Source organism: Ursus arctos, chromosome X (assembly GCF_023065955.2).
Source record: "Ursus arctos isolate Adak ecotype North America chromosome X, UrsArc2.0, whole genome shotgun sequence".
NCBI classification, from domain to species: domain Eukaryota; kingdom Metazoa; phylum Chordata; class Mammalia; order Carnivora; family Ursidae; genus Ursus; species Ursus arctos.
In genome coordinates, this window is record NC_079873.1 from 53,493,685 (window position 1) to 53,519,202 (window position 25,518).

The 25,518-nt window shown below is 40.1% G+C and overlaps 1 pseudogene; it reads left to right on the plus strand.

Moving 5' to 3' along the window:
- The first annotated feature begins 19,917 nt into the window (after window positions 1-19,917).
- LOC113245645 (RNA-binding protein EWS-like) lies at window positions 19,918-21,828 on the plus strand (annotated as a pseudogene).
- The last annotated feature ends 3,690 nt before the right edge of the window (window positions 21,829-25,518 follow it).

A 25,518-nucleotide genomic window follows, 5' to 3' on the forward strand; every position in this document is an offset into this window, starting at 1 on the left:
AATTGTCATATCCACTTGTTGAATGCTTCCTTTAAGAATAATATAGTGCCCTTCTGCATCTCTAACTATAGTCTGTAGTTCAAAATCCAATTTATCTGATATGAGAATTGCTACCCCAGCTTTCTTTTGAGGTCCATTTGCGTGAAAGATGGTACTCCATCCCCTTACTCTCAGTCTGAATGCATCTTTGGGTTCGAAATGAGTCTCTTGTAGACAACAAATGGATGGGTCATGTCTTTTTATCCAATCTGCAACCCTGTGGCGTTTTAAGGGAGAATTTAAGCTATTCATATTTAGATTGAGTACTGAGAGATATGCTTTTAATGATGCCATGTTGTCAGTAAAGTCTTTGTATTGGCTGTGACTTTCTGTTCTGTATCACTCTTGGGGCCTTTTTACTTTTATAGAACCCCCCGTAATATCTCCTGTAGGGCTGGTTTCGTGGTTACGAAATTGGTTAGTGACTGGCAATTCTGAAATGTCTTTATTTCTCCATCAATTCTGAATGACAGCCTTGCTGGATAAAGGATCCTTGGCTGCATGTTTTTCTCTGAAAGAGCTTTAAAAATGCTCCCCCAACCCTTTCTCTCATTCCAGGTCTGTGTAGACAGGTCTGAGGTAATTCTGATGCCTTTACCTTGGTACGTGAGGAATTTCTTTGCCCTGGCCGCTTTCAATACTGTATCCTTGGATCTCATATTTGCGAAATGCACTATGACGTGACGTGGCGTAGGTTTGTCATGGTTGAGCTTGGGAGGGGTCCTCTCTGCCTCTTGGACACGAATGTTTGTTTCCCTTGCTAGATTAGGGAAGTTTTCAGCTACAATTTGTTCAAATATCTCTTCTAGACCTCTGTTTTTCTCCACCCCCTCGGGGATGCCGATGATTCTAACATTGCCTCATTTCATTGAGTCAGTAATCTCCCGTAGCCATCATTCGTGGGCATGGATTTTTTTAGGACCATCTTCTATTTTCATTTTTTCCTCTCTTAACCCATCCTCCAATTCACTAACACGTTCCTCTGCTTCGGTGACCCTGGCCGTCAGAGCCTCTAGTTTTGCCTGCATTTGGCTCATAGAATTTTTAATTTCTGTCAAATTCACTCTCATTTCTGACCTGAGGGATTCTATATTCTCAGAAACCTTTTCGTTAATAATTTTTTCAATTCTGCTCATCATTTTGACCATCGTTACTCTGAATTCCATTTCTGATAATTTAGTTACACCCATATCCATTATTTTTGTGGCAGAGGCCACAGCCTCACTGTCTTTTCTTTGATGGGGGGGGCTTCTCCTTCTTGTCATTCTGATGAGGAGAGGTTGCGGGGTTGTCCAGAGCCCAAATTATTGACTGGGTCCCAGGCTGTGCCCCTTGTTTTATAGGGATCTTAGGGATGTGGGCTTCTTCTTTAAAGATTTTATTTATTTATTTATCTGAGAGAGAGACAGACAGACAGTCAGCAAGAACAGGAACAGAAGCAGGAGAGTGAGAGAGGAAGAAGCAGGCTCCCAGCGGAGGAGCCCGATGAGGGACTCCTTTCCGGAACGCTGGGATCACGCCCTAAGCCGGAGACAGGCACTCAATGACTGCGCCACCCAGGCGCCCCGTGTTGTGGGCTTCTTGATTTTTCAGCCTGCCTTCTGTGTTCTGGGGGAGGGGCCTGCCGCACCGATACTCTGGCAACCCTGTTTGGGTAGAGTCTCCGTGTCCCCCGCGAGGGGGGATGGGGATGGGCACGCTGTGAGCTGGTATTTCCAGGCTTTTGTTCTCTGGCGGCTTTCCCTGGCGGTCGGCTATGCCTCTTCTGAGAGTCAGAGCAGCAGAGGCTGCATTGTCACAGAAGAGAGGGATTGCGTCCCGTTCTCCACTGATGTTCTGGCCACTTTTACTCTGTTACTGTTGGTGCTGCTCAACCCTGCAGCGTCCCGGGATGTGCTCCCCACACCCTGCGTCTCTGCCCTCACTTTCAGGGCCGGCGCATCTCTGTCCTTTGTGTTTCTAATGCCTCCAGCCACCGGCCGCCCCGCGCGCTCCCGGGTCTCCCGGTCTCAGTCTATGCCCAGTGAGCACACCGGGATTCCGGAGTTTCGTGAGAAGCCTGGTGGCGCGCGCACCCGGTTCAGGGTCTCAGTCTGCTGTTTCACGGGTGCCGACCGCGAGTCCGCCCGCTCCCCCGTGCAGGTGGCCCGCCAGCCGCCAGCCGCCCCGCGCACGCTCTGGGAGCTCCCGGTCTCAGTCTGGATCCCGTGAGCACACCGGGATTCTGGTGTTCCGCGAGATGCCTGGTGGCGCACGTTCACGGCTCACCGGTCTCAGTCCGCTCTCTCGCGGGTGCCCACCATGGGTCCGCCCGCTCCCCCTTGCAGGTGGCTGCCACTTCCTGGCGCCCAAACGCGGCGGCTCCCTACCCCTTCCGTTTATCTTCTGATATCTGTGTGTGGTTTTACGGCTCCCCTGTTGGTACCTCAATACTCAGCGCTGGAGATGTTCATTTGTAGAGATCCAGATGCATCATCCTGCGTCTCAGGCTGATTCCGTGGTTATTTAGGCTGGTCTGTTACCTATCCAGCTTGACTCAGGGGACCGTCTGAAAAAGGGGTCCCCTACTCCTCTGCCATCTTAACTCCTCCCTAATTCATTGATTTCTGCTCTAATCTTGGTCAACTGTTTCCTCGTGTGTGGATTAGGCCTGTCCCTCTGTTGCTGTTCCAGCTTCTTGAGGTGAGAATATAAAAACTGCATTTTAGATTTTTCTATTCTTTTGAGTGAGGCTTGGATGGCTATGTATTTCCCCCTTAGGACTGCCTTTGCAGTATCCCATAGGTTTTGGACCATTGTGTTTTCATTCTCATTGATCTCCATAAATTGTTTAAATGGATTTTTGATTTCCTGGTTTATCAAATCATTCCTGAGCAGGATGGTTCTTAGTTTCCAAGTGTTTGAGTTTCTTCCAAATTTTTCCTCGTGGTTGAGTTTCAATTTCAAAGCATTGTGGTCTGACAATATGCAGGGAATAATTTCAGTCTTTTGGTATCGTTTGAGACCTGCTTTGTGACCCAGAACATGGTCTATTCTTGAGAATGTTCCATGGGCATTAGAATAGAATGAGTATTCTTTGGTTCTGGGGTGTAGTGTTCCATATATATCTATGAGGTCCAACTCGTCGAGTATAGCATTCAAAGCTCTTGTTTCTTTGCTGATTTCTTGCCTAGGTGATCTGTCTATTTCTGATAGTGGAGTGTTGAGGTCTCCTACTATTAGTGTATTTTTATCTATATGTGTCTTTATTGTGGTTAAGAGTTGGCTTGTGTATCTTGCTACTCCCCTGTTGGAGGCATATATATTTATATTTGTCAAATCCACTTGTTGGATACATCCTTTAAGAATAATATAGTGCCCTTCTGTGTCTCTAACTATAGTCTTTAGTTTAAAATCCAATCTGTCTGATATGAGAATTGCTACCCCAGCTTTCTTTTGAGGTCCATTTGCATGAAAGATGGCATTCCATCCCTTTACCTTCAGTCTGAATGTATCTTTTGGTTCAAAATGAGTCTCTTGTAGACAGCAAGTAGATGGGTCATGTCTTTTTATCCAATCTGCAACCCTGTGGTATTTTATGGGAGCATTTAGGCCATTTCCATTGAGACTGATTATTGAGAGATATGATTTTAATGATGCCATGTTGCCAGTAAAGTCTTTGTTTCTATAGATTGTGACTTTGTGTTCTGTATCACTCTTGGGGCCTTTTTACTTTTATAGAACCCCCCTTAATATCTCCTGTAGGGCTGGTTTCGTGGTTACGAAATTGGTCAATGACTGGCGATTCTGGAAGGTCTTTATTTCTCCATCAATTCTGAATGACAGGCTTGCTGGATAAAGGATTATTGGCTGCATGTTTTTCTCTGACAGAGCTTAAAATGCCCCCCCAACCCTTTCTCTCATTCCAGGTCTGTGTAGACAGGTCTGACGTAATTCTGATACCTTTGCCTTGGTACGTGAGAAATTTCTTTGCCCTGGCTGCTTTCAATACTGTATCCTTGGTTCTAATATTTGCAAATTGCAGTATGATGTGACATTGCGTAGGTTTGTCATGGTTGAGCTTGGGAGGGTTCCTCTCTGCCTCCTCGATATGAATGTTTGTTTCCCTTGCTAGATTAGGGAAGTTTTCAGCTATAATTTGTTCAAATATCTCTTCTAGACTCTGTTTTTCTCCATCCCCTCGGGGATGCCGATGATTCTGACATTGGAACGTCAGTAATCTCCCCTAACCTACTTTCCTGAGCATGGATTTTTTTGAGTCCAGATTCTATTTTAGCTTTCTCCTCTACTAACCCATCATTCAATTCGCTGATACGTTCTTCTGCCTCATTCACCCTGGCCATCAGAGCCTCTAGTTTTGACAGCATTTGGCTCATAGAATTTTTAATTTCTGCCAAATTCACTCTCATTTCCGCCCTTAGAGATTCTATATTCTCATTAACATTCTCATTAAAACTTTTTTCAAGTCTACACATCATCTTGACCATTGTTACTCTGAACTCCATTTCTGATAATTTGGTTATATCCATATCCCTTAGTTCTGTGGCAGAGGCCACAGACTCATTGTCTTTTCTTTGCTGGGGGGGAGTTGTCCTTCTCGTCATTCTGATGTGGAGAGGTTGTGGGGTTGTCCAGAGCCAAAATTATTGACCGGGACCCAGGCTGTGCACCCTTGTTTTATAGGGATCTTAGGGATGTGGGCTTCTTGATTTTTCAGCCCTCCTTCTGGGGAAGGGGCCTGCCGCGCCGATACTCAGGCAACCCTGTTTGGGTAGAGTCTCCGTGTCCACTGCGAGGGGGTTGGGGGTGGGCACACTGTGAGCCCGTATTTCCAGGCTTTTGTTCTCTGGCAGCTTTCCCTAGCAGTTTTCTGTGCCTCTTTTGAGAGTCAGAGCAGCAGTGGCCAAATCTCAGCCTGTGTCTCAGAACAGAGGGATCGCAGACCGTTCTCCACTGATGTTCTGGCCATTTTAACTCTGTTTCTGTTGGTGCTGCTCAACCCAGCAGCATCCTGGGATGTGTGCCCCACACCTGGCATCCCAGCCCTCACTTACAGGCCCGGCCCATCTCTGTCCTTTGTGTTTCTAACACCGCCAGCAGCCAGCCATCAGCTGCCCCCATGCACTCCCAGAGCTCCCAGTCTCAGTCTGGTTCCTGTGAGCACACTGGCGTTCCGTTTCAGTCTGGAGGCCTGCGTTCCCCGGCTCACGGTCTCAGTCTGCTCTCTCGAGGGTGCCGGTCCTCGAGTCTGCCCATTCCCCCGTGCAGGTGGCTACCGCTTCCCGGCACCCGAACTCGGCAGCTCCCTCCCCCTTCTGTTTATCTTCTGATATCTGTATGCGGTTTCACGGCTCCCTGCTTTGTACCTCAATATTCATCGCTGGAGCTGTTCATTTGTAGAGATCCAGATGTATCTTCCTGTGTCTCAGGCTGATTCCATGGATGTTCAGGCTGGTTTGGTACCTATCCAACTCGACTCAGAGGACCAGATGAAAAAGGGGTCCCCTACTCCTCCGCCATCTTATCTCTCTCCCTCTTATAAGTTTTCTACAGCATTTCTTGTCATTAAAACCAAATTCATAATGCCATCTATAATCAAAATATTTATATTTAAAACAGGTAGGGTAAAATGAGCTCAAGGGAAATAAGGTTTTCACATTTTATTCATAGTGGTAACAACTTGACTCTAGCATACAGTGATAAGTCATGTATATTTCAATACTTAGAACAATCATTAAGAAAACTAGACAACGCAAAACACTAAAAATATTATAAATAAATGACTATGTATCATGAAAAAGGTTGGTTTGGCCGATGTTGTAGAGGTTGCTGCCTATGTTATCCTCTAGAATTTTGATGGATTCCTGTCTCACATCGAGGTCTTTCATCCATTTGGAGTTTATGTTTGTGTATGGTGTGAGAGAGTGGTCAAGTTTCATTCTTTTGCATGTAGCTGTCCAATTTTCCCAGCACCATTTATTGAAGAGACCGTCTTTTTCCCACCGGATGTTTTTTCCTGCTTTATCAAATATTAGTTGCCCAAAGAGCTGAGGGTCCATTTCTGGGGTCTGTATTCTGTTCCATTGGTCTATGTGTCTGTTTTTGTGCCAGTACCATGCTGTCCTTGTGATCACAGCTTTGTAGTACAGCTCGAAATCCGGCATTGTGATGCCCCCAGCTTTGTTTTTCCTTTTCAACAGTTCCTTGGAGATTCGGGGCCTTTTCTGTTTCCATACAAATTTAAGGACTATTTGTTCCAGTTCTTTGAAAAAATGTCATCGGTGTTTTAATCGGGATAGCATTGAAAGTGTAGATTGCTCTGGGTAGCATGGACATTTTAACTATGTTAATTCTTCTGATCCATGAGCATGGAATATATTTCCATCTTTTTATGTCTTCCTCAATGTCTTTCAAGAGTGATTTATAGTTTCTAGAATATAGGTCCTTTACGTCTCTGGTTAAGTTAATTCCAAGGTAACGTATGGTTTTTGGTGCTATTGTAAATGGGATGGATTCCCTAATTTCTCTTTCTTCAGTCTCGTTATTCATGTACAGAAATGCAACTGATTTCTGAGCATTGATTTTGTATCCCGCCACGTTACTGAATTGCTCTATAACTTCTAATAGTTTGGGAGTGGCTTCTTTTGGGTTTTCCATATAGAGTATCATGTCATCTGCGAAGAGAGACATTTTGACTTCTTCTTTGCCGATTTGAATACCTTTGATCCCTTTTTGTCGTCTGATTGCTGTTGCAAGGACTTCTAGTACTATGTTGAATAATAGTGGCGAGAGTGGGCATCCTTGTCGTGTTCCTGATCTTAAGGGAAAGGCTTCTAGCTTTTCCCCATTGAGAATAATATTTGCAGCAACCTCTACAACATCAGCCAAAGCAACCTTTTTCATGATACATCCCCAAAGGCAAGAGAAACAAAAGATAAAATGAATTTATGGGACTTCATCAAGATTAAAAGTTTCTGCACAGCCAAGGAAACAGTCAGAAAAACTAAGAGGCAGCCCACGGAATGGGAGAAGATATTTGCAAATGACACTACAGATAAAGGACTGGTATCCAAGATCTACAAAGAACTTCTCAAACTCAATACACGAGAAACAAATAAACAAATCAAAAAATGGGCAGAAGATATGAACAGACACTTTTCCAATGAAGACATACAAATGGCCAACAGACATATGAAAAAATGTTCAAAATCATTAGCCATCAAGGAAATTCAAATCAAAACCACACTGAGATACCACCTTACGCCAGTTAGAATGGCAAAAATAGACAAGGCAAGAAACAACAATTGTTGGAGAGGACGTGGAGAAAGGGGATCCCTCCTACATTGTTGGTGGGAATGCAAGTTGGTACAGCCACTCTGGAAAACAGTGTGGAGGTCCCTTAAAAAGTTAAAAATTGAGCTACCCTATGATACAGCCATTGCACTACTGGATGTTTACCCCAAAGATACAGACGTAGTAAAGAGAAGAGCCATATGCACACCAATGTTCATAGCAGCAATGTCCACAACAGCAAAATCGTGGAAGGAGCCGAGATGCCCTGCAACAGATGACTGGATTAAGAAGTTGTGGTCCATATATACAATGGAATATTACTCAGCTATCAGAAAGAACAAGTTCTCAACATTTGCTACAACATGGATGGCACTGGAGGAGATAATGCTAAGTGAAATAAGTCAAGCAGAGAAAGACAACTATCATATGATTTCTCTCATCTATGGAACATAAGAACTAGAATGATCAGTAGGGGAAGAAAGGGATAAAGAAAGGGGGGGTAATCAGAAGGGGGAATGAAACATGAGAGACTATGGACTATGAGAAACAAACTGAGGGCTTCAGAGGGGAGGGGGGTGGGGGAATGGGATAGACCGGTGATGGGTAGTAAGGAGGGCATGTATTGCATGGTGCACTGGGTGTTATACAAAACTAATGAATCATCGAGCCTTACATCAGAAACCGGGGATATACTGTATGGTGACTAACATAATATAATAAAAAATCATTATAATAATAATAATAATAATAAATCAATAAATAAATGACTATGGAATCTTTAAAAATGTTGAAGTGACTGATAAGAGAGTAAGAAAAGAAACAGAGAAAACAAAGAAAAAACTGGCAGACATGAAGCTAATATAACAATGATAACCTTAAAGTAAATCATCTAAGTACACCAAGTAAAAAACAGAGACTGGTAGGGTGGATAAAAAAGCATAATCTAACTGAATTCTGTTCATTCATCATCAGGGAAATACAAATCAAAACTATAATGAGATATCACATCACGCATGTCAAAATGGCTAAAATCAACAATACTAGAAACTACAGATGTTGCCGACGATGTGGAGAAAGGGGAACCCTCTTGCATTGTGGGTGGGAATGTGAACTGGTGCAGCCATTCTAGAAAACAGTATGAAGATTCCTTTAAAAAGGTAAAAATAGAACTACCCTATGATCCAGGACTTGCACTACTAGGTATTTACCTAAAGGATACAAAAATACCCATTTGAATAGATATATGCACCTTATGTTTATAGCAGCATAACAATAATAGGCAAATTTTGGAAACAGCCAAAATGTCCATTGACTGATGAATGGATAAAGAAGCAGCACTGGGTGTTATATGCAACTAATGAATCTTTGAAAACTACATAAAAAACTAATGATGTATTATATGTTGGCTAATTGAACATAATAAAAAAAGAAGTTGTGATTATATATATGTATATACATATATATGATTATATATGTGATTATATATGCGTGATTTATGTGATTTTAGATATAATTATATTATATATTATATTATATATTATATATAATATAATATATAATATATTATATATAATATTATTATATTGTATATATATATAATATATAATGGGATATTACTCATCCATAAAAAAAGAATGAAATCTTGCCATTTGCAATAATATGGATGGAGCTAGAAAGTATGCTAAGTGAAATAAGTCAGTCAGAGAAAGACAAATACCATAGGATTTCACTCATATGTGGAATTTAAGAAACAAAACAAATGATCATAGGGAAAAGAGAGAAAGAAGCAAACTAGAATCTTAACTATAGAGACCACCTGATGGCTACCAGAGGGGAGGTGGGGGAGGATGGGTTAAGTAGGTGATGGGGATTAAGGAGCATACTTGTGATGAGCACCGAGTGTCATATGGAAGTGTTGAATCACTAAATTGTACACCTAAAACTAATATTACACTGTATGTTAACTAACTGAAATTTAAATAAAAACTTAAAAAAAATAAAAGAAGCTCACTTCAAATTCAACAACATAGATATGCCACACATATCTAAAAGCACAATTCATAATGGAAAAACAAATTTATGTACCACATCAAAAATTTTAAATTTGGGGGGCACCTGGGTGGCTCAGTCGTTAAGCATCTGCCTTCAGCTCAGGGCGTGATCCCACAGTCCTGGGATCGAGCCCCGCATTGGGCTCCCTGCTCCACTGGGAGCCTGCTTCTTCATCTCCCACTCCCCCTGCTTGTGTTCCCTCTCTCGCTGGCTGTCTCCCTCACTGTCAAATAAATAAATAAAAATCTTCAAAATTTTTATTTTAAGTTTTGCTCTATGAAAGTCCATGGAAAGAGGATAAAAAGGTATGCTACAAGGATACATAAAAATGTACAAGCCACATATCCATAAAAGGACTAGTATATTGAATATATTGTCAACTCTGAAAATTCAACAGTTTAAAACCAAAAAAAGCTTGAACAATCCAATTAGAAAATAGGAAAAAGATAGGAGCAGTCATATTACTGAAGAGGGTATACAGATGGCAGATATGAACAGGAAAAAATGTTCAACATCATTAGCCAGAAGGGAAACTTAAATTAAAACCATAATAGAATATCACTATACACTTACCTAGAATAGTTAAATTAAAACAGTTGTGACACCAAATACTGATGAGGATGAAGATAAACTAGATGATTCAGGCATTGCTGATGGGAATGTGAAATTTTTCAACCACTCTGGAAAATAGTTTAGGACTTTTCTAGGAAACAAAACATCAGATTCCCAATGTGCACAGATCTTTCACTTGTGCTCTGGGTTTCTAGTATCCCTGCTTGAACAGATGTTTAGATTCCAAATCATAGTTCTCAATGTCTTAGTAGTTTATTGTGATGTTTTATATTACAAATGCAGGTGTCTTCAGATCAAAAAGAAGTTAGAAGGTGAGCTTCCCATACACCTGGTCATTGTGGCAAGAGGACACCCCAGGCTACCTAGCTTTTTGAAGTGATGGTGGAGAAAATCAAGGATACATGATGAATAAATGTCATGTAGGATCTTGAACTGGATAGTGAAATAGAAATAGAAAAGGTAAACTGAGGGATTCAGAGGGGAGGGCGTGGGGGAATGGGATGGGCTGGTGATGGGTAGTAAGGAGGGCACGTATTGCATGGTGCACTGGGTGTTATACGCAACTAATGAATCATTGAACTTCACATCAAAAACCAGGGATGTACTGTATGATGACTAACATAATATAATAAAAAAATATTATTATAAAAAAAGAAAGAAAAGGTAAATTAATAGAAAAACTGGAGAAATCCAAGAAGTTTCTAGTTAAGTTAGCAATATTGAAACAATATGAATTCTTTAGTTTTGATTATTATTCCACATTAATAAAAGATTTTAATATTAGGGGAAGCAAAGTGAAATATATACATGTGAACACTGCGCTATCATTACCACACTTCTATAAATGTAAATTTATTTCAAAACAAAATGTTTTTCGGGGAGCCTGAGTGGCTTAGTTGGTTAAGCATTTGCCTTCGGCTCAGGTCATGATCCCAGGGTCCTGGGATTGAGCCCCACATTGAGCTCTCTGCTTAGCAGGGAGCCTTCTTCTCCTCTCCCTCTGCCTGCCTCTCTGCTTACTTGTGCTTGCGCTCTCCCTCCCCCCCCAAATAAATAAATAAAATCTTTTAAAAAATGTTTTTTTAGGGGTGCCTGGGTGGCTCAGTCATTGAGCTTCTGCCTTCGGCTCAGGGCATGATCCTGGCATTCTGGGATCGAACCCCACATCAGGCTCTTCCGCTGGGAGCCTGCTTCTTCCTCTCCCACTCCCTCTGCTTGTGTTCCCTCTCTCGCTGGCTGTCTCTCTCTCTGTCGAATGAATAAATAAAATCTTTTAAAAAATGTTTTTTAATTTGGGGGTACTTGGGAAGATGGTAAAGTAGGAGGTCCCTGAGCTCATCATATCACATGCTTACAACTAGACGTCATCCACATCAAAGTCTATAAACTAGAGAGTTATCTAAAGACTGGCAGAACCAACTCCAAAACTTTAAAAAGAGAAGCAGCTGTGTCTGAAAGTTTAGAAAGGTCAGAAAGGTGGAGAAAGGCCACCCCCAGGAGGGAGGGAGCTATGCACCAAAGCAGGACAGAGAAGCCGGCCCTCACACCAGGGAGTTCACACAGGAAAGACCAATCCCCATAACATTTGGCTTTAAAAAACAGAGGTGCTGAATTTTGTGAGTTTATAAAACCAGTGGGACTTGGAGCCTGGAGCTTTAAAAGTCAGTTGACTCAGCCGTGGGAAAACCAGGAGGGCAAGTGATAGCTGGGTCACCTTAAAGAGACAGCAGCCTGCAAAGAGAGGCAACATAAAAACAGGAGTTTACACAATGCTGGGGGCAAACAGTAGACAGATTCTGATACTGATTTTGGAGCATGTTGGGAGGTTTTTTTGAAAATGAGCTAGCTGGCAGGTATCATTTTCCTTTCCTGCCTCCAGCATAAACACAAGGCCATCTGCAAGAGGAGGTGCTGCACAAACACTTGCTACTTAACCTTCTAGTAGTGTGCCATGCCCACAAGTTCTCCTGATGACTTTCCCACTCCAAGTCTGCTTTCCTCAGCCCTGGACTCAGGGCAAATTTTGTTAAAGCTACTCACATACTGTGCTCAGCAGCAAAGTGCACAGCTGCCACCATCCACCATACCCAGCCATCACACATGACCAGCTGTGCACCCCCAGCCACCTTCATGCACCTGGCCCAGCCATGTCCTACACTCATTGCACTCTGTGTCCAGCCTCATGTCCCTAGCTGCCCAAGCACACAACCCCTACCCACCACAGTCCTTTGGGTGATCCAGCATAAGAATAGTAGCCCAGCAAAAATTTTGCTAACACAGTCGCCTGACTCCCAAAATCCCTGGTGGGCATGCTGCCTCAGTCCCACTAATACCAGAGAGTGAACACAGCCCACAAAATGCAGAGTCAGTACTGGTGACTGCACTGAAAGGAAAGTGTCTCAGAAACAGCAGCAGGACATAAGCAACCCACATAGGATACTTTACTGAAGTTCCAGGTTCTGGTGAACAGAGGACACTGAACTACATAAAGTCACTGCTTTCTTCATAAAGTCACTACTTTCAAGAGCAGAAGACATAACTGACTTTCTTAGCACAGACAAACAGACACAGAGAGGCAGACAAAGTGAAGAGATACAGAAATGTACCCCAAATGCCACAGCCAGAGATCTAAGTGAAACAGATATAAGTAACATACCTGATGGAGAATTGAAGCAATGATCATAAGGGTACTCACTGGGCTTGAGAAAAAAGTGGAACACATGAATGAGACCCTTAACACGGAGATAAGGAATAATGTAGCAGAGAATAAAGGGCTCATAAACAAAATGAAAAGCACACTTGACAGAATGAATGGCAGGGTGGAAGAAGAAGAGAAGTGAATAAGTGAACTACAGGATAAAGTAATGGAAAATAATCAAGGTGAACATAAGAGAGAAAAAAAGAATTATACAAAACAAGAATGGACTTAAGGAATTCAATGATTCAATCAAACACGATAACACTTGTATTATAGGAATTTCAGAAGAAGAGAGAGAAAAGGGGGCAGAAAATTAATTTGAAGAAACAATAACTAAAAATCTCCATAATCTGGGTAAGGAAACAGATTATCCAGATCCAGGAGGCACAGAGAACTCCCAAGAAAATAAAATAAAAAAAAAGCAGACCCACAGCAAGACATAATTAAATTGGCAAAATACAGTGATAACGAAAAAATTTTAATTGCACTAAGGTAAAAGAAGATAGTAACTTAGAAGGGAAAATCCATAAGGCTAGCAGGAGATTTTTTAACAGAAACTTTCCAAACCAGAAGGGAATGGCATGATATATTCAGAATTCTGAATGGGAAAAATCTATAGGCAAAAACTCTCTGTCCAGCAAAGCTATCATTCAGGATAAGAGAAATAGAGAGATTTCCAGAGAAACAAAACCTAAAGGAGTTCATGACCACTAAACCACCCCTGCAAGAAATGATAAAGAGGATACTTTGAGTGGAAAGGAGACAGCAGAGTGACAGTAAGAAGTTAGATAACACAAAAGCAATGAAAATGAATGTTTCTGTAAAATCAGTCAAGGAATTAACAAAATAAAAGGACATAAAAGGTTGGAGGGCACGATGGTGGCAGACTAAGGGACCCCGTTTCATCTGGTCCCTCAAATTTAGCTGGATATCTATCAAACCATTCTGAGCACACACAATGAGATGTAAGAAGATTTATCTGGATCTCTATAAGCAAAACAATGACTACTTTTTGCGAAGTAGGAGGTGCAGAATCTTGAATCTTCAGGGGAAATATGGGGAGATAAACAAAGAGGGAAGGGAGCCTCCATAAGCCAGCCACCAGAAAGTTATATAACACTGGAGTAAAAAATCAGGGTGCTTAGAAATCTGCTCCAGTGAAAGACATCCCTTTCTGAAAAGAGATTTGCAGAGGGCATGAATAACAGGAATCTGTGGAGTTTGGTACACACAGAATTGGAGACAGTTTGACCTGGAAGGTTTATTGAAGAATGGGGACCTCAAACTTGTGCCTCTGGGCCAAAGATTCCCATGCAGCCATATTTGCTCTGACCCTCCAAAGAGAAGTAGAAAACCACCAGGGAACAAAAGCCACACAGAGAAACAGCTCACATTAAGCCCATCCCCCTGACGGGGGGGGGGCAACTCCACCTAGGCAAAGACACCTGAGAAGCCGAGCAGCAGTCCCCTCCCCCAGAAGACAGACTGGAAGAACAGGTGAATGATAAGCTTATTTCTCACAGGACTGTAAAACTCCAGTGCCAGGGGAAAATAATATGGGGATCTCCAGGTGTTCCCTCATGACTCATTTATACTTCAAGCTAAAATTTTACATTTCTTTTTTCTTTCTTTTTTCTTTTTTTTAAACCTTGTTCTATTTTCAAATAGTTTCATATTAACCAACGTATGTTTTTAAGTTGCTTTTGAACTTTTATTTTTTTCACAACTACATTTTATAGATTTATGCCCATACTAGTCCATTTTTCACTGTATTCAATTTTATCTTGATATATATATATATATATATATATATATATATATATATATATATATATATATATATATGATTTCTCTGCAATTTTGGTATATAGAGTCTTCCAACACAGAGACCAAAAATCAATCAGGAACAGACAGATCACCACGCTTTGTTCACCCTGTGAGATTTTAATCTCTCTCCCCATCCCGCCTTTTATAATGTTTTGGGTCATCTTGGCTTTATTTGCGTATCTGTGGTAGCTTCCAACCACATCAGATTTTTTCCAAGGTGCATTTTGCTTGGGTCATGTTTGATATTTTGGATTCTGTTCATTCACTCAACCATCCCTCTACAGAATGAGTAGGAGGAGGAACTCTTAACAAAGAAAAGAATCTGAGACAATGTCTCTGCCAAAGAACAAATGGATATGGATATAAGCAAGATGTCAGAGACAGAATTCAGGATAGCAACCATAAAGTCAATAGCTAGGCTTGAAAAAAGCATTAGTGACAATATAGAATCTCTAAGGGCAGAAATGAGATCTAATCAGACCTAACTTAAAAATGCTCCGAATGAGATGCAGTCTAAGCTGGATACTCTAACAGCCAGGGTCAATGAGGCAGAAGAGCAAATCAGTGATCTAGAAGACAAGCTGATGGAATGAATGGAAGTTGAAGTAAACACAGATAGGCAGCTAGTAGCCCATGACAATAGACTTAGAGAGATTAACGATGCCATTAAATATTCCAATGTCAGAATTATTGGGATTCCTGAGAGGGTGGAGACAGAGAGAAGACTAGAAGGTATATCTAAGAAAATCATAATGAGGACTTCCCTAATCTGGCGAAGGAAACAAGCATTCTTGTCCAAGAGGCAGAGAGGACCCCTCCCAAAATCAATAAAAATAGATCAACACCCTGACATATAATAGCTAAGCTTGCAAAACTTACAATGAAGGAAACTATCCTAGGAATAACTAGGGAGAGGAGTTTCCTTATATATGGAAGTAGGAATATCAGAATAGTATCGGACCTATCCACAGAGACATGGCAAGCCAGAAAGAGCTGGCTACACATATTCAGGGTACTAAATGAGAAGAACATGCAGCCAAGAATACTTTATCCAGTAAGGCTGTTTTTCAGAATGGATGGAGAGGTGAGAGCTTCCATGACAGGCAGAAACTGAAAGAATATGTGACTACCAAGCCAACCCTGCAAGAAATATTAATGGGGATTCTGTAAGCAAAGAGAGACCCCAAGAGTAATATAGAACATAAATTAACAGAGACAGTCTACAGAACCAGGGACTTTACAGGCAATACAATGGCACTGAATTCATATCTTTCAATAGCTACTCCCAATGTAATTGGACTGAATGCTTCTATCAAAAGACACAGGGTTTCAGATTGGATAAAAAAGGAGGACTCATCCATATGCTGCCTACAAGAGACTCATTTTGAACCTCAAGACACCTCCAGATTGAAAGTGAGGGGATGGAGAACCATTTACCATGGTGACAGACCTCAAAAGAAAGCTGAAGTAGAAATCCTCATATCAGATAAATTAGATTTTAAACCAAAGAGAGTAGTAAGATATGTAGAGGGACACTATATCATACTTAAAGGGTCTATCCAACAAGAAAATCTAACAATTGTAAACATCTATGGCCCCAAATGGGAGAAGCCAATTACATAAACCAATTAATAACCAAAATAAAGAAACATAATGATAGTAATACATTAATAGTAGGAGACTTCAACACTCCACTCACAGGCATGGACAGATCATCTAAGCAGAATATCAACAAAGAAACAAGAGCTTTGAAAGGCACATTGGACCAGATGGACTTTGTAATTATATACAGAACATTCCATCCTAAAGCAACAGAATACACATTCTTCTGGACGGCACGTGGAACCTTCTCCAGAACAGATCACATACTGGGTCACAAATCAGATCTCAACCTATACCAAAAGTTTGAGATTATTCCCTGCATATTCTCAGACCACAATGCTTTGAAAGTTGAACTCAAACATAGGGAAAAATTTGGAAGGAACTCAAACAGTTGGAGTGTAAAGAGAATCCTGCTAAAGAATTATTGGGTCAAACAGGAAATTAAAGAAGAACTTAATTCATGTAAACCAATGAAAATGAAAACACATCAGTTCAAAACCTATGTGATACTGCAATGGCAGTCCTTAGAGGGAAGTACATAGCCATTCAAGCTTCTCTCAAAAAATTAGAAAAATCCCAAATGCACAAGCTAATCTTACACCTAAAGGATCTAGTGAAACAACAGCAAATAAAGCCCAAACCAAGCAAAAGAAGAGAAATAATAAAGATTAGAGCAGAAGTCAATGAAATAGAAACTAGAACAGTAGAAGAGATCGATGAGACTAGAAGCTGGTTCCTTGAAAGAATTAATAAGATCCATGGACCTCTGGCCAGATTTATCCAAAAGAAAAGAGAAAAGACCCAAATTAATAAAATCATGAATGAAAGGAGAAATCATGACTAATACGAAAGAAATAGAGACAATTATTAGAAATTACTGCCAGCAGCTATATGCCATCAAACTAGACAATCTGGAAGAAATTGATGCATTCCTGGGCACTTATAAACTACCGTGGTTGAAAGAGGAAGAACTAGACAGCCTGAACAGACCAATAACCAGCAAGGAAATTGAAACAGTAATCAAAAACCTTCCAAAAAATGAGTCCAGGACCAGATGGCTTCCCAGGGAAATTCCACAAAACATTTAAATAAGAAATAATGCTTATTCTACTGAAGCTGTTTTGAAAAATAGAAAAGGAAGGAAAACGTCCATACTCATTCTATGAGCCAACATTACCCTGATCCCAAAACCAAAGACCCCATCAAAAAGGAGAATTACAGACCAATATCCCTGATGAATATGGATGCCAAAATACTCAACAAGATCCTAGCCAATAGAATTCAACAGTACATTAAAAGGATTATTCACCACAACCAGGTGGGATTTATTCCTGGGATACAAGAGTGATTCAACATTCACAGTCAATCAACGTGACACATCACATTAACAAAAGAAGAGACAAGAACCATATGATCCTCTCAATTGATGCAGAAAAAGCATTTGACAAAACACAGCATCCTTTCCTGATTAAAATTTTTCAAAATATGGGGATAGAGAGAACATACCTCAATATCATAACAGTCATCTATGAAAAGCCCACAGCTAATATCATTCTCAATGGGGAAAAAGCCCACAGCTAATATCATTCTCAATGGGGAAAAACTGAGAGCTTTTCCCCTAAGGTTAGGAATATGACAGGGATGCCCACTCTCACCACTGTTGTTCAACATAGTACTGGAATCCTAGCCTCAGCAATCAGACAACAAAAAGAAATAAAAGGTATTCAAATTGGCAAAGAAGAAGTCAAACTCTCTCTTTGCAGATGACATGACACTTTATGCGGAAAACCCAAAAGACTCCACCCCCAAATTACTAGCACTCATACAGCAATTCAGCAATGTGGCAGGATACAAAATCAATGCACAGAACTCAGTTGCATTTCTATACACTAAAAATGTAACTGAAGAAATAGAAACTAAAGAATCAATTCCATTTGCAATAGTGCCAAAAGCCATAAAATACATAGGAATAAACCTAACCAAAGAGGTAAGTGATCTATACTCTAGAAAGTAAAACAAACAAACAAACAAAAACACTTAGGGAAGAAATTGAGGAAGACACAAACAGCTCTTGGATTGGAAGAATAAATATTGTTAAAATGTCTATCCTTCCCAGAGCAATTTACACTTTCAATGTCATCTGTATTAAAATAACATTGGCATTTTTCAAAGAGCTAAACAAACAATCCCAAAATTTGTATGGAACCAGAAAAAACCTGGAATCATGAGGGGAATGTTGAAAGGGAAAACCAAAGCTGGGGGCATCACAATGCCTGACTTCAAGCTATATTACAAAGCTATGATCACCAAGACATCATGGTATTGGCACAAAAACAGACACATAGATCAATGGAACAGAATAGAGACTCCAGAAATGGACCCTTAGTTCTATGGTCCACTAATCTTTGACAAAGCAGGAAAGAATATCCAATGGAAAAAGATAGTCTCTTCAATAAATGGTGCTGGGACAATTGGACAGCCACATATAGAAGAATGAAAATGGACCATTCTCTTACACCATACAGAAAGATAAACTCAAAATGGGTGAAAGACCTCAATGTGAGACAGGAATCCATCAAAATCTTATAGGAGAATGTAGGTGGTAACCTCAACGACATTGCCCACAGCAACCTATTTCATGACATGTCTACGAAGGCAAGGGAAACAAAAACGAAAACAAAAATGAACTTTTGGGACTTCACCAAAAGGTTCTGTACAGCAATGGAAATTGTCAACAAAACAAAGAGACAACCCATGGAGTGGGAGAAGATATTTGCAAATGACATGTCAGATAAAGGGCTTGTATTCAAGATCTATATAGTACTTCTCAAACTCAACACCCAAAAAAAAAAAAAAAACCCAAATAATCCAGTCTAGAAATGGGCAGAAGACATGAACAGACATTCCTCCAAAGAAGACTTACAAATGGCCAACAGACACAAGAAAAAATGTTCAACATCACTAGCCATCAAGGAAATGCAAATCAAAACCACAATGAGATGCCGCCTTAGACCAGTTAGAATGGCAAAAATTAACAAGACAAAAAACAACAAGTTTTGGCGAGGATGTGGAGAAAGAGTAACCCTCTTACACTGTTGGTGGGAATGCAAGCTGGTATAGCCACTGTGGAAAATGGTATGGAGGCTCCTCAAGACATTAAAATAGAGCTACCCTATGACCCAGCAATTGAGCTACTACATATTTACCCCACAGATACAGATGTAGTGAAAAGAAGGGGCACATGCCCCCAATGTTCATAGCAGCAATGTCCACAATAGCCAAACTGTGGAAGAAGCTGAGATGCCCTTCAACAGATGAATGGATAAAGAAGATGTGGTTAATGCATACGATGGAATATTAGCCACCAGAAAGGATGGATGTCTACCATTTGCATCGACATGAATGGAACTGGAGGGGATTATGCTAAGTGAAATAAGTCAAGCAGAGAAAGAGAATTATCATATGGTTTCATTCATAAGTGAAACATAAGGAATAGCATGGAGGACCACAGGGGAAAGGAAGGAAAACTGAAGGGGAAGAAATCAGAGAAGGAGATAAGCCATGAGAGACTCTGGACTCCAGGACCTAAACTGAGGGTTACAGAAGGTAGGGGGTGGGGGTGGGGTACCTGGGTGGAGGCATGTGTTGTGATGAGCACTGGGTGTTACACGCAACTAATGAATCATTGAACACTACATCAAAAGTTAATGATGTACTCTATGTTGGCTGATTGAACATAATAAAAAAAGGCAAAAAAAAAGATGTCATACATGACATCATAGGAAAAACAAGAATGCAAAGGAGGTTGAGAGAACAAGAAGGAAGGAGACAAAATGTCATCCATGGATTACAGTACCTACAGCCAAGCTCAGCCCAGCAGGGCTACAGTGAGTACAGTGTGTACATTGCCCAGTCCACTCAAGAATATACACAGACCACTGGAGCATATGGGCAGCAAAGTTAATGGAACCTTTGTACAGCCCACTGATGTCAGCTATACTCAGGCTCAGACCACTGCAACCTCTGCCACACCACCTATGCAACTTCTTATGGACAGGCTCCCTCTGGTTATACTTCTCCAACTGCCCCACTGGTGTATAGTCAGCCTGTCCAGGTGTATGGCACTGGTGCTTATGAAACCACCACCTACGGTTGCTACCACTCAGGCCTCCTATGCAACTCAGTCTGCATATGGCACTCAGCCTGCTTACCAAGCCTATGGACAGCAGCCAGCAGCCACCATACCTGTAAGACCATAGGATGGTAACAAATCTGTTGAAACTAGTCAACTTTAATCTAGTACAAGGAGTTATAACCAGCCCAGCCTAAGATATGGACAGAGTAACTACAGTTATCCCCAGGTACCTGGGACCTACCCATGCAGCCAGTCACAGCACTACCATCTTATCCTCCTACCAGCTATTCCTCTAGACAGTGGACTAGTTATGATCTGAGCAGTTACTCTCAGCAGAACACCTATGGGCATCCAAGAAGCTCTGGACAGCAGATTAGCTATGGTCAATAAAGCAGCTATGAGTAGCAGTCACCCACTAGTTAACCTCCTGACAAACTGGATCCTACAGCCAGGCTCCATATCAATATAGCCAACAGAGCATCAGCAGAGTTCATTTCAACAGGACTACCCCAGTAGCATGGGTGTTTATGGGCAAGAGTCTGGAGGATTTTTCAGACCAGGAAAGAACTAGAGCGTGAATGGCCCTGATAACTGGGACATTAAAAGAGGGGGATTTTATTACAGAGGCATGGGCAGAGGTGGGTAGGGAGGAGGACATGACGGAATGAGTATCTCTGGAAAGTAAGGTGGTTTCAATAAGCCTAGTGGACCCTTAGAGGAAGGACCAGATCTTGATCTAGGCCCACTTATAAATCCAGATGGAGACTCTGACAACAGTGCAATTTATGTGCAAGGTTTAAATGGCAATGTGACTCTAGATGATCTGGCATACTTTTTCAAGGGAATCAGACAAACCATAATTCATATTTACTTGGACAAGGAAACAGGAAAGCCCAAAGGCAATGCTACAGTGTCTTATGAAGACCCACCAACTGCCAAGGCTGCCATGGAATGGTTTGATGGGAAATATTTTCAAGGGAGTGAACTTAAGGTTTCTCTTGCTCCACAGGAAGCCTCCAAAGAACAGCATGCAGTTTGGTATGCTTCCCTTGAGGGCAGAAGGATGCTGCTGCCACACTGTGGAGGTCCGGGGGGCCCCATGGGTCACATGGGAGGCAATAGAGGAGACGGAGGTGGCTTCCCCCTAAGAGGGCCCCAGGGTTCCCAAGGGAACCCATCTGGGGGAGGAAATGTCCAGCACTGAGCTGGGACTGGCAGTGTCCTAATCTGGGGTGTGGAAACCAGAACTTCACCTGGAGAACAGAATGCAACAAGTGTAAGTCCCCAAAGCTTGAAGGCTTTCTTCCATCACCCTTTCCACCATCTGGGTGGTGACCATGGCAGAGGCGGTCCTGGTGGCATGATGGGAGGAATAGGTGGCCTTATGGTCCATGGTGGTCCCCATGGAATGTTCAGAGGTGGCCATTGTGGAGACAGAGGTGGCTTCAGTAGTGGCCGGGTCATAGACTGAGATGGCTTTGGTGCAGGAACACAAGGTGGCCTTGGACCTTCGATGGAACAGATGGGAGGAAGAAGAGGCAGGCATGGAGGACCTGGGAAAATGGATAAAGGCAAGGAGTGCCAGGAAGGCAGAGACAAGCCCTATTAGAAGCAGAGACTCTGCAGAACTGCATTGACTACCAGATTTATTTTTTTAAACAGGAAATGTTTTAGATTTATAATTTCATATTTATAATTTTGACCACAATATTATGATTATTCCTTGTCTGTACTTTAGTATCTTTCATCATCTGTAATGAAACATTAAAACAAGTTAAATGGTACTGTGCCAAGTTTTTTATCCTTCCTTTAAAGATGGTAGTTTAACTAAGACTAAACAATGGGAACCCCTTGTGAGCATGCTAGTATCATTGTGGAGAACGAAGAAGGCCTCAAACTGTAACAATGTTAATGGTTGTGATATTTTTTACATAAAATTCCAAATGTTCATAAAAATATTACACTATATACCTAAAACATTGTAAGAGAGGAGTAAAGAATGTGTTGAAACTTAAACAATCATGAATTTAATGTAGATTGCTATGTGCAGAAGATGTTATATACAAATCTAATGATACCCGAAATCAAAACCACTAATAAATATACAAAAAAATAAAGAGAAAGAAATCTCAATATATCACTAAAAAACCCCAACAAAACAGAAAATCAGGAAACAAAGAAAAGAAGGGATCAGAGAAAATCTTCAAAAACAACCAAATAAAAACAACCAAAACAAATAAAATGACAATAAATATATATCTATCAATAATTATTTTAAATGTAAATGAAATAAAAGATAAAAGCTCCAATCAAAAGACAAAGGGTGATAGAATGGGTGAAAAAACAAGATGCATCCCTATGGTGCCTGTAAGAGATTCATTTTAGACCTAAAGACACGAGCAAATTGAAAGTGAGGGGATGGTGAAATATCTATCACGCAAATAGATGTCAAAAGAAAGCCAGAGTAACAATACTTATATCAGACAAAATAGAACTTAAACCAAAGAGTGTAACAAAAGACAAAGAAAACACTATATAATAATAAAGTGGAAAATCCTTTAAGAAATATAAGAATTATAAATATTTTAGCACCCGACATAGGAGAACCCAAATACATAAAACAGCTAATAACAAATATAAAGGAAATAATTGATACTAATACAATAATACTAACGGATGTTAATATCCTGCTTACATTGTTGGACAGATCATCAAACCGAAAATAAATATGGAAACAATGGCTTTGAATCACAATGAAACTGATGGATTTAACAGATATATTAAAAACATCCCATCATAAAAGAGCAAAGTACACATTCTTTTCAAGTGCACATGGAACATCCTACAGAATAGATCACATATTAGCTCATTAAACAAGTCTTAATTAATTCAAGAGGATTAAAGTCATACCATGCATCTTTTCTGTCCACATTGGTATGAAACTAGAAGTCAACCACAAGAAAAAAGTCTGGAAAGACCACAAATACATGAGGTTAAAGATTATGCTACTAAGCACTGAATGGGTCAACCAGAAAATAAAACAATAAATTAAAAAGTACATGAAAATGAAAACACAATTGTCCAAAACCTGTGGGATGCAGAGAAAGTGGTTCTAAGAGAGAAGTTTATAGCAATACAGGCTTACCATGGGAAGCAAGAAAAATCTCAAATAAACATCCCAACCTTACACCCTAAGGAGCTAGAAACAGAACAACAAACAAAACCTAAAACAGCAGAAGGAAGGAAATAATGAACATTAGTGCAGAAATAAATGAATAAAAACTAAAAAAACAAAACAAACAAACAAAAAAAAAACAGTAGAATGTATCAATGACACCGGAAGCTGGTTCTTTGAAAAGATAACAAAATTGATAAACGTCTAGCCAGACACATAAGAAAAACAACAACAAAATGACTCAAACAAAATCACCAACAAAAGAGGAGAAAAAACAACCAACAATACAGAAATACAAACAATTGTAAGAGAATTTTATGAAAACCTATGTGCAAACAAATTGGACAACCTAGAAGAAATGGATCAATTCCTGGAAACATATAAACTACCAACACTGAAACTGGAAGAAATAGAAAATTTGAACGAACTGATAACCGGCAAAGAAATTGAATCAGTAATCAAAAAACATTCCCAACAAACAAGTCTAGGAATGGATGGCTTCACCGGCAAATTCTACCAAACATTTAAAGAGTTAATACCTATTCTTCTCATTCCATTCCAAAAAACAGAAAAAGAAGGAAAACTTCCAAATCCATTCTATCAGGGCACCATTTTCCTGATACCAAAACTGGATAAAGACACCAGTAAAAATGAGAACTACAAGCCAATATCCATGATTAATTTAGATGCAACAATCCTCACTATCAAACTAAATGTAAAAATACATTATAAAAATCATTCACCATGATCAAGTGGGATTTATTCCTGGGTTGCAAGGGTGGGTCAAAATTTGCAAATCAATCAATGTGATACATCATAACAATAAAGGAAAGGATAAAAACCATACAATCCTTTCAACAGATATAGAAAAAGCATTTAACAAAGTACAATATCCATTCATAATAAAAGCCCTCAAAGTAGGTTTAGAGGAACACAGTTCAACATAATGAAAGGCCATATCTGAAAAACCTACAGTGAACATCATACTCAAGGGGGAAAAATTGAGAGCTGTTCCCCTAAGATCAGGAACAAGACAAGGATGTCCAATCTCACCACTTTTATTCAACATAATACTGAAAGTCTTAGCCACCACAATTGGAAAACAAAAAGAAGTAAAATGCATCCAGATCAGAAAGGAAGAAGTAAAACTCTCACTATTTGCAGTTAATAGGATACTATGTATAGAAAACCTAAAAGGCTCCACCAAAAGACTGCTAGAACTGGTAAAGGAATTCAGTAAGATCACAAGATACAAAATCAATGTGCAAAAGTCTGTTATGTTTCTATACACTAATAATGAAGCAGCAGAAAGAGAAATTAAGAGACCAATCCCATTTACAATTGTACCCAAAATAACAAGATACCTGGGAATAAACCTAACTAAAGAGGTGAAAGATCTGTACTCTGAAAACTATAAAACATTGATGGAAGAAATTGAAGATGACACAAAGAGATAAAAGACATTCCATGCTCATGGATTAGAAGAACAAATATTGTTAAAATGTCTATACTACCCAAATCAATCCACAGATTTAATGCAATTTCCATCAAAATACCAATAGGATTTTTCACAGAACTAGAACAAAAAATCCTAACATTTTTATGGAACCACAAAAGACCCTGAATAGCCAAAGCAGTTTTGAAAAAGAAAAGCAAAGCTGGAGATATCACATTTCCAGACTTTAAGTTATATCACAAAGCTGTAGTAATAAAAATGGTATGGTACTGGCACTAAAATACACACATAGATCATGGAACAGAGTAGAAAACTCAGAAATAATCCCACAATTATATGGTCAATTAATATTTGACAAAGCAGAAAAGAATAATCAATGGGAAAAAGGCAGACTCTTCATCAAATGGTGTTGGGAAAACCAGTAATCTACATGCAAAAGAATGAAACAGGAACACTTTCTTACACCATACACAAAAAATAAATTCAAACTGGATTAAAGACATAAATGTGAGACCTGAAACCATAACAGTACTAGAGGAGAACTCAGGCAGTAACCTCTTTGATATTGGCTGTAGCAACTTTTTTCTAGATATGTCTTCTGAGACAAGAGAAACAAAAACAAAAATAAACTATTGGGACTTCATCAAAATAAAAAGCTTCTGCACAGA